Raw genomic sequence first — 20,257 nt, 5'->3', positions numbered from 1 at the left:
ATTTGATTTTTATTCAGATCTGACTTCCATATCCCACAGTGTGAAGAAAATCAAATTGATTTAATGATTTTATGAAGCTCACAGAAGCTCAGCTTTCAACTTTATGAAAGTTCTAGAAATAAAATTAAAATCAGAATCAGAATCAGAATCAGAATACTTTATTGATCCCTGGGGGAAATAATTTTTTGTTACAGTGCTCCATTTTAAACCAACATTAAGACAAGACAGACAATACGCTAACTAAGAATAGTACAATATATACATATATATACATACATACATACATAAGTCACTCATAAATAAATAGTTGGAAAAGAAACATGTGTAGTTGTAGCAGCAAACAGTGTGTTAAGTGGATGCGTTGTACAGGGAGATGGCCACAGGCAGGAATGATTTCCTGTGTCGTTCAGTGGTGCTTTTCGGTAATCTCAGTCTCTCACTGAACGAGCTCCTGTGACTGACCAGCATGTCATGGAGTGGGTGGGAGGTGTTATCCAACATTGTCTTTATCTTGGACAGCATCCGCCTCTCCGACACCACCTTGAGGGAGTCCAGCTCCATCCCCACAACATTGCTGGCCTTACGGATCAGTTTATTAAGTCTGTTGGCATCTGCGACCCTCAGCCTGCTCCCCCAGCATGCAACAGCATAGAGGATCGCACTGGCCACAACAGACTCATAGAAAATCCTCAGCATTTTCTGGCAGATGTTGAAGGACCTCAGTCGCCTCAAAAAATAGAGACGACTCTGGCCCTTCCTGTAAAGTGCTGTGGTGTTTTTAGCCCAGTCCAGTTTATTGTCAATGTGTACTCCAAGGTATTTATAGTCCTCCACAATGTCAACACTGACCCCCTGGATTGAAACAGGGGTCAAGTGTTTCCTGGTCTTCCTGAAGTCCACGATCAGTTCCTTGGTCTTTGCCACGTTGAGCTGCAGATGATTCTGCTCACACCACGTGACAAAGGAGTCGACCACAGCCCGGTACTCTGTCTCATCATCCCTGCTGATGCATCCAACCACCGCAGAGTCATCAGAAAACTTCTGAAGATGGCAGGTCTCTGTGCAGTGGCTGAAGTCTGTGGTGTAGAGGGTAAAAACTATTCCTATTTTCAAGCTCTTGTGCAGAATTGACTTTATAGCTGATTTAAAGCAGATTTAAACATATTTGAGGATTTTCTTTGTGTGTATTTGTTCCAGAATTATTACTATTTTTATCACTTTATTGTAATTTAGTTTCCAGAGCTAGTTTAATTCTTAGCTGTAATTATTTAAAAATTATTTTCTCAGTGGTAAATGGCCTGTATTTGTATAGCGCTTTACTTAGTCCCTAAGGACCCCAAAGCCCTTTACACTACATTCAGTCATTCACCCATTCACACACATATTCACACACACATTCACACACACATTCACACATGGTATTTGGTATCTGGACTTAATAAGCTCAGAACAGTTATCACAGTTAGATGTTCTTGTCACATTAAACACTTTCACCTGTGTTTTCTTGTAATGGATGTGTTAACATAAATTTAATATTCTGTCAAAGACTCAATAGAGGAATTGAAAGTGTTTTTTTTATTATGAACACTTTGGTTTTTGCACGATCCAACATGATTCCAAATGAAAAGAAGTATTTTGCCAGGAATTGGTCATGACATTGTCAACATTTCTATTATAAAAAAATTCAAGTCAGTTTATTCTACACATTCAATAGTGCCCAACCGCACAAAGTTTTGGAAACTGAAACTTTTTTTTTCTGTGAGTCGACTGCAGGTGGGTGTTTTCCACCTTACCTGTAATTATCCCCAAACACTTTGTGTCAGTGTTATAGAAAAACTACATTTCTGTCAGTGTTACACAATACTGGACACAGGGATGAAGAGTTTTGACTTTATAAAGTAATGTTCAGCCTCAGGTAAATTAGGCAACAGCAGTAAAAAGACACACACACACACACACGCACGCACGCACGCACGCACGCACGCACGCACGCACGCACGCACGCACGCACGCACACACACACAGTGAATATGTTTCAACATAAAAGCAAAGATGTTTTTTAATCAGGAAAATATCAAATTTTCTTTGCTAAGTAAAAAATAAATCCCTCTGATGGAACGACACGAGCTTAAAATAAATGTTACGTTTGGCTGAATAGCTCTATATCACATGTTGATGTTTGTATAGAGAGATTTAAAAATTAAAATTAGCAGCAAAAATAGATTAAAACACACATTTCAAATCATGAAAACTGTACAAATTCCAATGTTACATCACTGTATTACACACTGAGGTAAGACTAACCACACACTAACCACTTCTCTATTTTCTGTTCGATACATTGTGGTTATTACTGGACGTAAAAGTTTGTGTACGCATGCACAGCACCGTCAAGCTCCAAGGAAAGCATTACTTCACTTATCTCCTCTCTGTCACTGTTTCATTGCCTTCCTTCACTTCACATTCCAGCAGCTCATTAACACGACTGATGGAGTGCACACGTTTGAAGTTGGAGTCGTATTTGTAGTCCAAGTTTCCTTTGAAGAAGTGCACAGATCCTGTGGGGAAATCAATATTCATTTAGAATTTGAAACTTAAAATGTATTGTGGCAAACTGTGTTTGCTGTATGGGGCAAGGACTGTCTGTGTACAGTGCATTCAAAAGTATTCATAATGAAAAGGTTTAAGTACCTTGGATAGTACTGCCTTGGTTATAAACCTTTATACCTTACATTTTACTCTATGTCTATATGCAAGTATTTTCCAATCACAGTTAGTGAAGATATTCTATTAATCTGAGAGTCAAACAGCAAAGGAGCAGAAAACTATGAAGTGTTAGTGTAAATGTACTGTAAATTTTGTTGGATTGAATTTCTTTTTATGAGAAATTGACATTTTAAAGGGCTCTAAAAGAAAAGTGATGTAAGTACCATCATAGAAGACAGCAGCATCTATAGGCGTTGGGATCTCTGGCCACTGCTCCTCAACAGACATTGGTGATCCCTCCATCAACCTTTGTTCCTCGTTGTATCTACATTATCACATATAATAATAAAATATAATAGTTATTTTAGAAAAGCAGAGATTAATGTCAGTATTTTCTTGTTTATGGATGACAACATTTCCATGGGAAGTGTGATAAACTACATGACTACTTTACTTAAAGCACCGTTTTGATGACAAATAGTCAAGTTGGTGACAACAGTTGATTCTGCAACCACTTGTACTAGAGATGTGTAATTTTGTATTACATCAAAGCGTAAGCAGGAAGCCTGTCTGGTTTAGACTGGTTCTCACGCAATGATGTTCTGTTTCTATGTGTGAAATAATAACAGCACTCACACATAGCCATACAAAATTCTTTAAAGTAAATTTTACTTATTTTTTTTAAAGTTTTCAACAGAAGAGGACAGTCTGGATCTCATATATCTGATTGCTCTTTCATCTACTATCAGGAACACCCATCTATGTAAGATGCCAACAGTGGAAATAGTTTCCTGTCATCTCATTGCATAAAGGTGATTCCAGTACATAAACATGTCTCACACCTCTCCATCTACATCAGTCAGTAAAGATTAAATGAAATGGTTAAAGATCAGACAAGTCTTGCTACAGCCACGATCAAAAGTTTAAGACCACTTGTGAAATGACAAAAAAAATCATACTTTGCATATTTCAGTTTAAGCGTTGTTTTCAATAAATTACACGCTCAAAAAATGTTTTGTCTCACTCCCATTTCTTCTTGCTGCATGCTGAAGCTCCACTAGGAGCCTTATTAAGATCCAACTGTGCAAAATATGATTTTTTGCCATTTTACAAGTGGTCTTAAACTTTTGTTCGTGGCTGTATATTGTTTTTAACTATTTTAGGTATGGTGATCTTTCACGTTTTGAAGTAGGTAGGTGGTCAGCATAAAGACTGAAAACCGGACTAAAGAGCTTTATGATCTTACATACCTCCAACACTCATCACCAGTGAAGAACACAGTATAGCCCTCATCTCTGAAGTGAAGAGCAGCATCTACAGATTTTATTCTGGAAGGGAAGCCCAAGGTTGAGATGCTTCTAGGGAATCCTTCCTCAAGCTTTAACTGCCTCAGCATCCAGTACTGATTACCTGAAACAAAAACACTATAATAACACATGTACACATGTATTTTAATCTACTGCCAGACACTAAACCGATGGGTTTGTAGATTTTTTTTTACCCCTTTTTGTGTCTTTACCTTTAAAAAACACAACAACATTTTCCCACGTATTCTCGTAAACGGCATCCAAGTTGGCCGGTACAGTGTCTGGCCAAAGACTGCTAATCAAGGAGACACGCGTTTCCTCAAATTCAGGATGTTTGCGCCACATAAACCTGAAAAGCAGGAAGGCTATCTCAAATGAATATTCAGTTTTTCAGTTCAGTTTTCCTGTAATCCTCGGACCAAAGAGACACACTGAGAGAATTATGTCCAAGACTGCACAGATTTACATACCTGTCTTTGAAAAACAAAACTTCCTGTTGTAGTTCTGTTACTGCATCAAAGGACAAATACGGATCACATTTTGTAGGTGTTTTTGGAGGAGGCCTTTTTGAGGTCAGTGAAGTAAAATTGGGATTGACTCCTGTACACAGCAGAGAGGAATAGAAAAGGACACTTGATTACCCCTGAAAATAAAATATTGTAAATATCTTTTTTTAAAGGAAGAAAGAAAACAAAGAAAAAGGAAACAAGAATAAAAAGAAAATTACTTGAAATGTTTGTTTTACTGTTTCTGTCATATGTTTTACACCATGACGTCATTTTGCCATAATGATTTCAATCCGTTGTTCTTTAACCAAATTGTATTTAATCTTATAAGAAAACAAAATAAAACAATTGTTGTAATTGTCTAATAATGTCTAAAACTAATAACAATAATAATAATAATGAGGATTAAAAAATACTTAAACTATTGAAAAGAAACAGAATAATCTGAAATATAAGATATGAACGGATATTAAATAACTGATGGTGGCCAGTTTATAATGGTTTTGAGCAAATCAATATCACTGCAAGTTTTTGTTACACATAACAAAATTAAGCTTATGTGTGATTTCACTAAGGAAGATCTGTAATCACTGATCTGGCTGCTTTACTGGGTGATGAGCTTCTTTTCTGTTGTTTACATGTCTACAGCTTTCCCACACTGTCAATCTCAATATTCATGTTCTTAATCTAATCCAATCATCTTCTTGCCTGCCTCCTTCGAGCCAATCAACCTCTGCTTTTAGACCCTCTTTCTTACAACCCACCTCCTCCCCATCTCCATCACAGACACATTACTCAGACCTCCATTCAAGCCGGGGGGGTCCTGTCCTAACATCTAGTCTAATCGCCAAATATATTCATTTCTCTATTTCAATAAATTATGTTCAATTCTTCTAAATGACCTCTTGTTATTGAATTATTGCTGGATTGGATGTTTAATGCAAAACCAGCCAAAATTCTTGTGGCTGTTCTTTTGTCAGTATTATTATTATTTTATGTACAAACTTTCCATTTTAAAACTTCAAAGTTATTCTGAGGCTAGCGGGCTTTGCTTAATATCTTGTAATGAAACTGCGGCTAATGGTAAGCAACATTTCTGAGCTCAAGCATCGAAAGTATCCAGCAGCAACTCACCATACAGTTTTTGGATGTTTTTGACATCATCAAAGGAGAGCTGGGGCTCATAGTTGGGGTCAAAGTTATATGCTGGGTACATGATAGCTCCAGGATCAGATGAGTGGGACAAGCCAAGCGCATGGCCAAATTCATGGATTGCCACAGCAAACAGGTTGATACCTGGAGCAGGAGCGCACATCATGTTAGTACTCGTGTGATGCAGGAAGGCTGTAACACAAAAGTCCCACCCATGTTTCACTAAATCACTCCAGGTTAGGTCAAATTAATGTTCTCATTCAGTCCACCAAATCTGTAACTTCTGTAAAGTGCACTGTATTTCAGTCATACAGCATCTTGACAATAAGCAAACAATTATGACACACAAAACACACCTGCTGCTGCTTTCTTACAAAAAGTTCATAAGAATGCAGGTACCACGTTGATTCTGTCTAGCTTCATGTTCAGAGAAAAATTTGTGACACATGTTTTTAAATTGTTGCTTTTTGGGGGGGTTTGCCCTGGTAATACCGGTAGAATTAAAACTCCAGTCTTCATCAGAATCAAAGTGGACATCTCCACCAATGTGAAGCCCAGGCATAAAGGCGTGAGCCAGGACTCCTCCTCTGCCATCAAAAGGTGAACTATCATTATGATCTGCAACAACACAGGGTGCTATTATTTTATTATTTAGTAAATCCTTTACGCCTCGCTTTACCATCTGCTTCATTATTATACATGGATGAGGAGAACAGTCTTTAAAGCTTACCTCCACTATAGAAAAAGATGTCAATGTCAGCCACGGTCATGATCCGGTTGCGAAATTTCAGAGGTGTGACGTTGGACCAAAGCTTCCATGCTCTTCTAAAGACTTTCTGAGCCTTCAGTGCTGGGATGGGGAGTTTCTTGCTAACTGTTCTAATGATAAAAATCACCATTAAATGGATTCACCTTTACTGATGTGACACATTGAATTTGAATGCTTTTTATGTTATTTTGAGAGACTGACACCCTTAAAATTCTGAACAGTCATTCATGGTATTCATTCAGCCCTACTTCAATCTGCTGTCTCCTGCCATAACATAGCTGAAACCTGGTAGATCATTTATTACCCTGCTCTATTTTTTAACCAGTACTGAGATTTATAACCAAAACAGCATCAGACTCATGTTTGAGGCTAACATTCTGATCAGCCTCAGCTGTACTTTGTTAACAGCTAAGCTAGTTAACGCTGTGAACGCTAATCTTGTGAAGTAGCATTTACCATATTGACTACAGAAATCAGTTTTATTGTTTCTAACCTGTAGCTGATCCTCTTCTTCGTCCAGCGAACTGTTTCTCCAACTTGCTCCACATCTGACAGTCCACAGCGTGGCTTCTTCATCACTGCTAGAGTCTCTTCTGTGAGCTCTCCACTTGGAAGCAAACCAAAATACCGTTGCATCTCCTGCACCTTTGTCTTCTTATCACAGGATCCGGTTGTCAAATCATCATCTTTACTTATGTCGGTGGTCCTCTTCTGTCTTTCTGCCTTGGGCTGGTAGCCATAGAAATGCCGCAGATATTCCTGAAGAAAAATAACCGGTATTGCTAAAGTAAATCAGTTGAAATAAACATCTTTACTTTGCTGTGAAAAAGTGTTTCCCCCCTTCATCATTACCTTTTTTGCATTTTTGACACACTTAAAGTTATAACACACCTGCCCATCACGCCTTAGCTGCTGCTAGCCAGTGTTAGCAAAACTTTCTATGAAGTGGATCTGACACTGCGGTGCTCTGAAACTTTGCAAATATACTCTCATATGATGTGAGAATGTGGCGTCACTTGGTGAAGCAGACCCTTCTCAGTTGATAAACCATACACTTCATATGTTGAAGTTCTGTTCTCCTCCACCTTTGGGGTATTACTGTATGTGGAGTATGTGGCTAGTCTCTAACCAGATATATAGGATGTGATTAGGAAGAATGACGATGTCAATCATTGCCACTGTATTCAAGATGGTGGGGCAACATGGTGGCTTCCACAAACTGGTGCCCACTCCTGGAGGAGTTAATTCAGAATGTATTGCTGGTAGTTACACACTAGTCAATGAATATTTATGAGTATAACAACCTGTATTGTATTTTTAACAACTGAGTTTATCATTAAAAAACTACATTTTGTATTCAGTTATTTTTTTTGTCTAACATCAAAATTCATTTGATGATCTGAAACATGTAAATATGACAAATACACAAAAAATAAGGAATGATGGCTGGGAAAATGCTTTTTTTCCATAGCACTGTATAAAGTACAAATGTTCACACATTGCCATTGTTGCTGTGGAGGAACACAAATGCGCAACCAGGCCTGAAGTAACTTTACAGTAAGAATTCCAGAAATGTCCTCAGACCTTTAATGATAGCACCGTGCAGAAACACTTTAGCACTCATGTAACTGCAGGTGTCAACATCAGACACACTCAGACTTACCTGTGTACAAGTAGCTGTGTTTCATACTCTCCCTCAGTAGAATCATTGTTATTAATATTATTAAAACTCCATAGAAGGACACCAGGAGCACACATCAAATTTATCTTTAAAATTGGTAGTAAGTAAATGGTTCATAAAGGATTTGATAAAGATGTCTTTTAAAGCTTGTTTGAAATAAAGCGTAAAACTTTCAAATGCACTTCATCAAATAGTAAAAATTCTGTTATTGAAATCAGCTTCAGCATGAACATGACAAGAGTTCTAACAGTGTTATTTATTCACTGCTGCTGTCTCCTGACTGCTGTGTTATCTTGCAGTCAATGTTTTCTTCAGAAGTGGTTCACAGGCATTCACAGGGCACCCTCATAAAGAATCATTATCAGTGCACCACATTTTTCCTCAGGCGAGGCATCAAAGGTGAAGAAGACAAACCAAAAATGAATTAGTTATCCAATCAAGTCACTATATCAAAGAGATTTCTAACAACTTATTATTTATTAAAAGAGAGAGAGAAGAGTTGGTTGGTTTAAGTCATTAAAATAATTAACTGTGTGCAATAATCTAAAAGTATAATCTAATTATATTTATGAAGCCGACTCTATGCAGTTTATAAAAAAAAAACTTAAATTCAAGTCCAGGCAGGACCATTTATCAATATTAACTCTTATTTTCCAGTGTCTGTAATTCCAACCTAAAACGACAGTTTCTTAACGAAAAAAATATATTAAAAAATATATAGTAGAGCACAGATGTACAGTATAGTATTACTTGAAAAAAGTGTTGATAGTGTAATCTGCACAAATTGTCAGTCAGGTATAACTGCATGTCCTACCCATACACACTGAAATTAGGTTATTGACTTTCTTCACAAAATGTCAGTTTGATAATGTTTTACTCCTTGAAATACACAGTGACCAGGCCCCACATACAGCAAATTCCTACAAGCAGCAGTCAATATTGCACTTGAAGTAGACAATAAAGTGGGGTTCCAGATTAAACCCCTCTATGAATAAAACAACAATATCACAGTGCAAAGACCTACAAATATAGCAGCATGCCTTCTTTTCTCTTTTGTTTTTTCTTTTTTGTTACAGGGATCATATCCTTCCAAAAATGCACAATACCTCTGCAAACTCTTGGTCAGCTGCAGATGGTCCAGGAGGAGGTTTCTTTGGCAGATCTGCTATCCAGAGAGGCAAAGCCATCATTAGAGTTTGGCTGGACATCACAAGAGGCAGGAAATAAAACCAGAGCATCTTCTTTAACTGTCAAGTATCCCAGCAAGTCAGTATGTGTTTGAGATGCACAGCTGCTGATATACAGTGCTGTATGCAAAGCTGTGGCATGGGTCACATGTTAATTATGTGCTCTTGTCCCAACAAGAACAGGAAGGTGTTTCAGTACACAGCATGGTATTCCAGAAAGTTTCTTCAAAGAAACACCAAAGCCCTTATTTATAAAGCTTCTCAGGAAAGTGTAGGAAAACAGTCCTAACTGGCCCAAAATTCTTATGTATTCATTCTGCTTTTTTATCAACATTCCTGCCATAGTAGCTACTCCTATCACATCCTGCAAAATTAAAATCACAACGGATGCTACAAAGATTAAATTCAAAGTTCTTTAGAATGACTCCATTAAGCATAATCTTGCTATGGTATCTGAATAACACTGTCCATGCTACGAAGAAGAACTCCTTTCAGTTCCTGAGTTGGATAAAGTTCCAGTTAAAGCTGTTCAAATTTGAGACGCTACTACTCTCATATCATATCTCATATCTGTGTAATTTGCGTATATACTGTATATTCTGTGTATTTATTATCTCACTCTTATTGCCTGTTTATGCCCTGTCCTTATCTTCAACGTCATGCTGCTCTGTTGTATGTTAACTGCCCCTTGGGGATAAATAAAGTCTTTCTGATTCTGATATCACCACACTGAATAGGTTTTACTTGACTTGCCAGAGAACCAAAGCATCATGATTGGACAATGCAAATTATTATCCAGTTTTTCTTGTCCATAAAACCTTACACATATTATAATATCATTTGTGTGTTTTCTATTTGTTTACTTAATCCATTATCCATGAATTTGCATATTTGAAGCGCTATGGAACATCCATTTAATCATCGCGGTTAACCGAGAGTCAACAACTACGACAGCTAGCCCAGAGGCATGCATTAATGATAGTACTTACCTTTACTGAAATGTCTGCCAGTTAAAAAAACAGCTATGCTGTTATCCTGCATTGCTTTTATTTTTGTGCGCATGTCTCCTTTAAATAAAGAAAATGATAATGATGTCACAAATAAGACAATAAATCAGCTGAAGTGGAAAAAAAATGATGTGAATGTAAGGACGTGTATAGATTATGTGTCATATTAAAATTTTTGGCTAATGTTGTTGGAACATCAAGCTGACATGTTAAAAGGATTAACAATTCCAAAATAAAGTCAAATTTAAATGCACATGTCACTGTCAACGGGCGCCGACTGTGCGAGAGCGTGAAACAGAGGTGTGGACACAGAAGGAGGCGGAGCAGACTTGGACCAAAAGCAAACTGTTTTATTTAGGCCGGTAAACATGATAAAAGGTGAACACAGGAGCGACAGCTAACCTGTAACCAGTACTGGGAAACATAAATAAGATAACTGTGACTAAACATCATAACTGTGATAACAATGACTCGACGTGGTAACACAGACGTTGTGACAAAGACAGAATAGAACACAGACTAAATACACACAAGGGGCGATCAGGGCAAGTGGAAACACAAGAGGAAACAGCTGACACAAATGAACATAATGACACCACAGGGGAAGTGTAAAAGTAAGCACATTCAAGAAGGGAACGCTAGACTTTCAAAATAAAACAAAAAACACAGAGACGTAGGCATGGGAGCACAAACGAGACAACATTAAACACACAGGCACGAAATACATGACAGACCACCCAGAGAAGACCAGAACAGACTTACAGTAGAGGACATAGATGGACCTAAACTAGAATAGACTCATCTAAAACCTAACTAATAATGCAACACCAGAACTACACATATATTTATAAGAAAACACAATTTACAAAACACACTCAAAATGCTGGGTCAGACCCAGCCCCTGACAGCACAAATGTTTCAACAGTGACTCAGTATTTGGTTGATTTTGATTGCTGTTATCTGCTGATGTTATTGTGTTGCCACAAGATAACGCTGGCTATGTGGATACGTTTAGAGTAATTGCTTTCTTGAGAAATTAGTGTAGTGTAGTCTGAAATGGGCGCCAAGTGTAACTTGACCTGGAGAGCGTTGCACAAGAATTCCAATGTGCATGGACTGTTGGTCCTAGGCGCCAATGGCAAATAAAAATCTTGAATCTTGAACTGGCAGAGATTCACAGGAGAGAAGGGATGAAAAATGTTTTGCTTCAGGTAAGCATTCAAAGGGCAAGACAGAGCAGAAATAAATTAGTCGTCTAATTCAGTTATTATACTTACTTGTTCATTTCTCAAATTTTTACTTAATTGAGTTTCATCAACAAAAATACGTAACTGTTCCCCTGTAATATTCGAAAATTTCCTGGCAGCTCCATTTGCTCACATTAAAGTGTTATTTCACAGTGTCTGTGACTGCAATCCAATAGTTCCTTATTGTAACTTTATGTTACAATGCTTTTAGCGATTTGCTTTTCATTTGACTTTATTTCAGTGTTCAAAGTGGAGTCTCCAGCAAGAGTTTATTATAACTGCATGTCTTATCCCCAATTTCAGGTTTCTTGCTTTCTTGAGTGTGCGAGTTTGGCATGAGTCAGTCACTGCTTGCATCACACACGACTCATTTTTAAAACTGCCACTGTTGACAGCAGCTAAATATTGTTCTTGGCCCCATAAACACTGGAAACCACGCAACACAGTATAAACACAAAGCAACAATCATCAAGGTACTTCAAAGAGTCCATACGATACTAACAACAAAATCAATAATTGTAGGGCTATGATTATTACTTTTGATCATTTAAATACATTTTGCAAGCAATTAATGTGCAGTGATATAGTGCTGTTATTACAATGAAAGACTGCAGCAGCACTTACAATACATTACTGACAATGTTGTTATTTTACAGTGTATCTAGTGTAAAGTGTCACAGTATGATACTGTCAGCTGATTGTTGTCACTGTAGTGTTCTTGCTTTGTTTTTTTAAACTGTAACAACATACCAGCTTTGTCATAACTGCTTCACTATGTGCATCCCATAATTATACTACTGCCGCTGTATTCATTTTAACAGCTACGCTGAATGTGAACACAGCCCGGATGTGATTCATCACTACAGTAATCTTGGCTATGTTTGCACAATACCAGTTAAACCCTAACGCAGGGACACTGGAAACCACAACTAAAAAAATAACAATAATAGTACTATCGGTGTTTCTTCTTTTCTCATTATTTTTTATTTAAGCCCAGTAGGAAAAGTTAAAATATTATTCATGAACAGACAAAGAACAACTGCACATGTATTCAGTAATAAAAAGTGTGTCAGGTTCCTGGATGACGTCAAAGCCAGCAGACATGCTGGAGGTGCTCTCAGCTCTTTTTAGCTGTTGGGCATTTACAGCAACTCAGGCATTCCCAACATGAGTCATCTTGGCTTGACAATGCCTCACCCAGAAGTAATCTGTGGGACGCCCACCTGAACCGGCACCACAGCCACCATGCCAGCCAGCTTTTGAGGAGCAATTACTGAGTCAGAGGGAATGGGAAACTTGGGAAAAGTTGTAAATCACGCTCATTAGGGCTCGATTACACATCATGATACTGGCTCAGATATCTTCTTGCTGTCCCCATGCACAGGCTTAAACCTCTTCTTGTTGTTCTTTGGAAATATCTGGTGATTGATCCTGATTTAAAGTTAGCCCTTTGTCTAACTGATAGTATATAACGTGTGTTACGAATGCATGGTGCACATTATGTTGCGCATGACTTTGAGAAAGATGAACATATGGAAATAATTTATAGTTCTTTCTTTCTGACAGTATAACAGAGACTATTTAGAACTATCCATCCATCCATCCATCTTCATCCGCTTTATCCGAGGCTGGGTCGCGGGGGCAGCAGCCTAAGCAAAGAGGCCCAGACCTCCCTCTCCCCAGCCACCTCCTCCAGCTATTTAGAATTATCTGTATTTATTTAACGTCAGCTATTAATATCAAAAAGAGTCTTTGAAACTTGAAAGAAACAGAGAAATTATACATCCCAGCCAACAGGATAAGAGTGGGAATTTTTACAGACTGCTCACTTCAGTTGAGTGGTGTTTTCGCCTCTCTGTCACCACACTAGTGGTGCCAGATGTATCCATAAAACTTAGTGGAATTCCCCTATGGGTCTTTTTACAGCTTATGATGAGGATAATATGACAGTTTCTTCAGTAACATCCCACATACCACAACCCTACTGAAAATGAGCTGACTCTAGAAGGATACCTCAATACCACAGTGTTTGTGGATGATACCCAAACACTTATTGTCACAACGGGACTGCACGGACTCACGCGCAGGCTCTAAGTTTTGAAAACACAAGAGTCTTTATTACAGCAACACCAGGTGATCTATTTACAAAGGTGAGGGGAAAGCTAGGCTCCGGGGGTCCACACACAAATGGGGAAAGATGCTGAAAGTCCACACACACTCCATCCACGCTTCACGCTCCTCTTCACACTCCACGCACACTCGATCGCTCGGGAAACACAAGGGTTGGTCCAGGGAATCTGGACACAGAGACATGAAGGGATTACAAAGGAAGATCGCTGAGAAACACTCTAGAGTGAACTGAGCTGGGGTTACACTGACGAGGGTCGGCAACGGTCCAGCGACGAGAAACACAGAGCTGCCATCTTAAAAAGGAGCTGGAACACTCTCAGGTGATGAGCCACAGGTGCGTGATTGCGACCAGGTGCGTGGGCCAAGGGCAGGAGCCCACAGGTGAGCTCCGCCCAGGCAGAGGGAGGAGGGAGAGAGAGGAAGGGAGAGAGCAGGAACAAAAATGAAAATAAAAACATATGTAGCCATACTGAGCCAACCGGGTAGGCACAGGGACCCTGACACTTATTCAGTGAAGCTGAGGTTGTAATTATGAAGCTGAGGTTATAGTTATGTTGTAATATAGAATATAACAGTCCATTCCAAGTACAATGCAGTCAAATAAATGTGGGCACACTGACCTACTTACGTGCTGTTAAATATCAGGATTTAACTCATCTTCCTTGCAAAAGTAATTTAAAGAAAATGGAATTAGATGTACCCAGTTTAACAGTAAGAGGTCTTAGACAGTTAAAATATTGGGCAAAAGACAACATCAAAGAAGACACTCTTCTGGCTCGGTATTTGGACGAGGACATTTTTGGAGTTTCCTCATTAGTGTGTTTATAAATCAAAGAAAAAGGGAGACTTTGTGCCAGGCCTTAACTACATCCTCACTCAGTTTGTGCTTATATCTGGATGGGTTGTAAAAGTGTCCCGATATCAAAGATCAAGGGGAATGTGCGGAGCTTTATTAACTACAGATATAAAGTTAATGAGTCATATCCTGAAGCTATGTGAAAGACTTGTTGAATCTAGGTTAAGGAGAGAGGTGACAATCAGCAAGCAGCAGCATGGCCTAATGCCAAGAAAGAGTACTACAGATGTGATGTTTGCCTTATGAGCATTGATGGACTATAGAGAAAGTCAGGAGTAGTTGCACTGTCTTTTTGGATCTACACAAAGCATAAGATAAGATTTTCACTGGGAGTGAGCAGACAAGGCTGAGATGACTTGGACATGTGCAAAGGAGGGATAGTGGATACACTGAACAAAGGATGGTGATTATGGAGCTGCCAGGCAGCTGAAAAATAGACCTCACAGGAGGTTCATGGATGTAGTGAAGGAGGATATGCAGAAGATGCTAGGGATTGGTTGAAATAAAGGCAGATGACTGACTGAGGCAACCTGTAAACACAAAAACTAGAAGGTTGCTTTTGAGGTATGTTTCTAAGTTATTGTCCATCTGTAGTGTAAAGTGTTTTCTGAACCTGAATTTGAGCAAAACATAAACTTCCAAACTGAGTGTGTTACTTCCTATGGCAGACACAGCATAAATAAACTCCTGTGAGCCAGTTCCATTGGAAAGGATATCACATCATCACACTGCCCATACAAGTTTGATGGTGTGATATACTTTAGATCGTCTTGGTATTCGGTAGTATAGAATTTAATCTTGATTCCTTGTTGTTGCATGACTAATCTGAAAGCTTATGTAATCTTGCCTTTCTGTTCTTGAGTATTGTTTGTGTTTTGAGGTAAAGTGACTGTAGTTATATTTATAAGGAAATCTCTCAATTTCTGACTTTAGTTGCCTTCAATGGGCTTCCTGGCCTAGTGTTCCTGATTAGGCCTTGAGTTAAGTTTATGCTGCAGACAGCTGTGTTTGTTTGTTTGTTTGTTTGTTTGTTTGTTTGTTTGTTTGTTTGTTTGTTTGTTTGTTTGTTTGTTTGTTTGTTTGTTTGTTTGTTTGTTTGTTTGTTTGTTTGTTTTGCCCGATATTGATCTTTAATTCTTGCCTTAACACATTTTGGAAACTCGTGTTTCACACTTTGCATCAACTCAGGTCCTTTCATCACCTTAATGTATCATGAATTAAGAAGAAAACTTGTCACAGTTGACTATCATTGTCATACACTGGGTTATGTTAGTGTTTACATTGAGCTGTGGTGTATTGCGGCTTTACGCCATCTGATATGCTTTTGCGGCAGGGTGGCCTAGTGGCAGTTTTTTTGATGCCGAGCACATGTTCAATAAAGCAGCGTTATAAGGAGAGCTACCGAGTGGCCATTCTACAATCATACTTCGTAACTGTCAGTTTTCCAATTACTCATCTGCAACACAGCTGCCAATAGAGCAGTAGTCCATGTATTGCGGTGTGCTACACAGTCAAAATTATAATAATTGTGTCACTGTCACCTTGGACATGATTATATATGGCAACACCACATCACACATCCTGTACTATCCTAAATAGTCCTTCATTAATTGCTGACCTTTTTAGAGACTAATGGAATCAGTGAGAAATTCTGGGTTTAAACCGCGCCACAGTACCGATACAGCGCTATTAAGAGTTTTTAATGAACTGCTTTTAACTGCTGATTCAGGGCGCTCAGTGGTCCTAGTTTTATTAGACTTAACGTCGGCTTTCAAAACGGTTGATCACAATATTCTCCTGGCAAGGCTAGAACATGTAGCTGGACTTAAAGGTAATGTCCTTTCATGGTTTAAATCATACTTATCTGAGAGGTCTTTCTCCGTCACAATGAGGAAATACTCTTCCTCTTCTGCCCCTTTCCGTTGCGGTGTCCCCCAGGGCTCGGTGCTAAGTCCTACATTATGTTCTTTGTACATGCTGCCCTTGAGACTCATTTTCAGAAAGCATAATATCTCGTTTCACTGCTACATCCAAATTGACTCCCCCCAGAATCAGGATGTCCAGTCCTCATTAGTGCCTTTGTTCAACTATCTGCGGGAAGTTAAAGCTTGGCTATTACAAAACTCTCTAACTCTAAATGATAATTATTGTTTTTGACAGTCCCATTCCCCTGGACCAGCTAACTAATACACTGGGGTCCTATGCCAGCCATCTCTCTTATACTGTTAGAAATCTTGGCGTGGTCCTGGGCAGCTCACGCAAGTTAGACAAACAAGTTGCCTCAGTTGTGAAAACGAGTTTTTACCAGCTACGTCAAATCTCCAAAGCAAAGCCCTGTATTCCACATAAAGACCTTGAAAAGCTTATCCATGCCTTCATTACTTTGAGACTAGACTATTGCAATTCTCTGTACACGGGCCTCCAATTCTCTCCCCTCCAACGTTTGCAATTAGTTCAAAATGCCGCAGCACGCCTCTTAACTGGCACCAGAAGGCATGATCCCATCCCCCCACTTCTAGCCAATCTACACTGGCTCCCTGTTAAATACCATATTAAAATCCTTTTGTATACTTTAAAATTTTAAATAACCTGGCACCCAGTTACCTAACAGGCCTTCTCAACGTGTAGAGCCCCAAGAGAGCGCTCAGATCCTCTAACCAACTGCTCTTAGTGCAACAAAGGCCCCGACGAAAGACTAGAGGGGACCGAGCTTTTGCAATTGCTGCACCCAAACTCTGGAATAATCTTCCTATCGATGTCCGCATGTCAGATTCCATTCAATTGGAATCTAGACTTTGAAGCAAATTAGTTTGGACATCCACCTGGTCTGCAGATGTGCTATGTAACTGTAACTATAACTGTTTTTAAATGTTTTTAACTGTTCTTGTTGCCTTTGTTGTAATCTGCTTTGCTACCTTGTGTGAAGCACTTTGATGGACACTGTCCTTTTTAAATGTGCTATAGCAATCAAAGATTGATTGATTGATACTGAGAGTCAAATTCCTCCGTGTAAACTACGCTGAGAAGAAAGACAAGTATCTGTTTTGTTTTGTTGTTGCTGTTTGTTTTTTATGGACACATTTGGGCTGTGTGTTACTGATCAAGCACTTAGCGCGTACAGAGCAGTAAAGAAAAGGTGAAACCAGCTTTACACTAAGTTCAGACACTTTATTCAGAGATGCAGTTTTACATTTATATTACTATAACTATGCCAAATTTTTATGACATGTGGCTGAACTGCTTTTTTTTGGCGCATGCTCTGCCACATACAAACACAGACACACACCTTTATTAGATTTCTGGAACCTGTTGGCACTTCACTGAAACAGGCTCAAGTGACTAATGGAGCAAATCAGTGACCTCAATCAGCGCAGAAAAGTGGTGACGCGTTTTGAGATTTGTCACCTTCTTTAACCCAGACCAAGCCTTCTTTTACTATTATGCCTTACACAGAGGTACAATAGCAAACATTCTTCCTCAATGTACTGAAAGGTTTCTCAGCTTCTGCATAGTTTGGACTGTCAACATTTGGTTATGCTGTGTCAGCTATTACATGTCTTTTATTTTACGAGGTTCCATTTTTTATATGCCATGTTTTACATATCAAAAAATGATTTGAAAAAAATAATCAGGTCCTTTCCAAGTATTAACATTAGCTCAGTGCAACTCCAGATGTACAACAACACATGACCTATTACACTATGCAGTTATTATTTAACAAAAAATAAGCCAAAATGCAGAAGAAGTGTGTAAAAAACTAACTTCACTTGCAGCCAGATACTGTCAAAGGAGGTAACACCTCAAATCTGATGAAACACCTGGCGACACATAGCGTTTTTTTAAAAGCCGAGAAATGCGCCGTATTTGATAGTTTGCTGCAAGACCTCACACCGTGCACATCTACTGCGGGTGGGTTGCCTGTTATCGGACCCGGAGTTAGCAACATCCCCCAAAAACACGTCCTGGCCCCTAGCCCTGCCAGTGTAGCAGAAATGATGACGGATGATGATGGCAGCAGCAGCAGCCGTTCTTCTCTGTGTGAGTAGCTTTTCTCTCTAAAATTATTACCACTAATGGTGATAATCCACGAATTCTATTTAAAATTTTTAACTCTGTGGTGAACCCCCGTCCCTCTATGCCACTGCTGTCTTCCCCGGGTCTTTGTGGAAAATTCTCAAACTATTTTTTAGATAAAGTTTTATCCCTTAGATCTACTCTTCCTCTGGTGACTGATTGTATGTCTACTCCTGATTGTTCGGCCACTTTTTATCAATTTGAACCCGTTTCTCTCTCCACTCTGAAGCGTCTAATTGATAAATTGAACAATACTAACTGTGTACATGATGCTCTCCCATCCCGTATTGTTAAGGATTGTTTCAGTGTAATTGGACCTTGTTTATTGTCCATATTGAACTTCTCCTTGCTTTCTGGCTATGTACCTTCAGCTCTCAAGCATGCCATAATCCAACCTGTTCTAAAAAAAAGGAACCTTGAGCTTAGTGATTTTGCCAATTTTAGGCCAATTTCTAAGCTTCCCTTTCTGGCTAAAATACTTGAGAAGGTGGTTCTACTCCAACTGCAGACCTACCTTGATGAGAATAATATAAATGATAAATTTCAATCGGCCTTCAAACAACATCACAGCACAGAATCAGCATTGCTTCGTGTTTTCAATGATCTCCTACTAATGGCTGACAACGGACGCCCCTCAGTCTTAGTGCTTTTGGATCTATCATCGGCATTTGACATGGTTGACCATAATATCTTATTAGCGAGACTTGAGCACACTGTAGGCATCAAGGGCGCTGCCCTGGATTGGTTTAAATCCTATCTCTCCAATCGGCTCTCTACGGTACATCTGGCTACATCCTCTTCCTCGGCTGTACCTGTTTGCTGTGGTGTCCCCCAGGGATCTGTGCTGGGCCCTACCCTTTTCTCATTATATTTGCTTCCTTTAAGTGCCATCTTTGAGAAATACCATATTGCTTATCACTATTATGCAGATGATATCCAGCTCTATTTTGAGCTAAACGACGATCTTGCTCTGTCTCTGAATAGCCTCCGAGAATGCATGTCTGAGGCCAAGAAGAGGTTGTTGTCGAATTCTCTTATCCTTAATGAGAAGAAAACCGAGATTATGATTTTTGGTAGTAATGCCCTTCGTGCCAAACTCCGCGATGCCTTTGGTTTTCTTAGTTGTTCTCTCTCTGATACTGTCAGGAATCTGGGTGTCTTATTTGACAGCTCCTTTTCACTTGACAAACAAGTGTCTGCTGTTGTCAGATCTAGTTTTTACCAGCTTCGTCTTATCTCTAAGGCTAGGCGCTATATCCCGCATAAAGACCTCGAAAAGCTCATCCACGCCTTTGTAACGTCGAGGCTAGACTATTGTAATTCACTTCATTGTGGTCTCCACTCTTCCCTTTTACAGAGATTACAGACAGTTCAGAATGCTGCAGCTCGCATTCTAACTAAAACCAGCAAGTTTGCCCACATTACTTCTGTCCTTGCCGATCTGCACTGGTTGCCTGTCAAATATCGTATTCAATTTAAAATTTTGTTGTTTACTTTTAAAATTACTAACAACACTGCACCCAGCTACCTTAAGGACCTTTTAAACCCTTATGCTCCTGCTAGGGCTTTAAGGTCATCGTCACAGTTACTGCTGGCTCAGCCCAGATCTCGACTTAAGACTAGAGGTGATCGATC

General features: G+C 39.1%; 1 pseudogene across 1 annotated transcript; it reads right to left on the bottom strand.

Annotated features, from left to right (window-relative positions):
* Positions 1-2,418: 2,418 nt before the first annotated feature.
* LOC309716102 (matrix metalloproteinase-18-like) lies at positions 2,419-9,359 on the bottom strand (annotated as a pseudogene). Its single transcript, XR_014280704.1, has 9 exons — positions 9,228-9,359; positions 6,934-7,199; positions 6,402-6,550; positions 6,164-6,289; positions 5,654-5,815; positions 4,226-4,613; positions 3,957-4,116; positions 2,931-3,031; positions 2,419-2,558 (listed from the first exon to the last, which is right to left on the bottom strand). The product of XR_014280704.1 is annotated as a matrix metalloproteinase-18-like (transcript).
* Positions 9,360-20,257: the final 10,898 nt, after the last annotated feature.

Source organism: Aulonocara stuartgranti (genome assembly GCF_965226115.1).
Source record: "Aulonocara stuartgranti genome assembly, chromosome: 10".
Taxonomy (NCBI): domain Eukaryota; kingdom Metazoa; phylum Chordata; class Actinopteri; order Cichliformes; family Cichlidae; genus Aulonocara; species Aulonocara stuartgranti.
The sequence above is the reverse complement of the archived record's forward strand: the minus strand, read 5'-3'. Positions and strand labels throughout refer to the sequence as shown.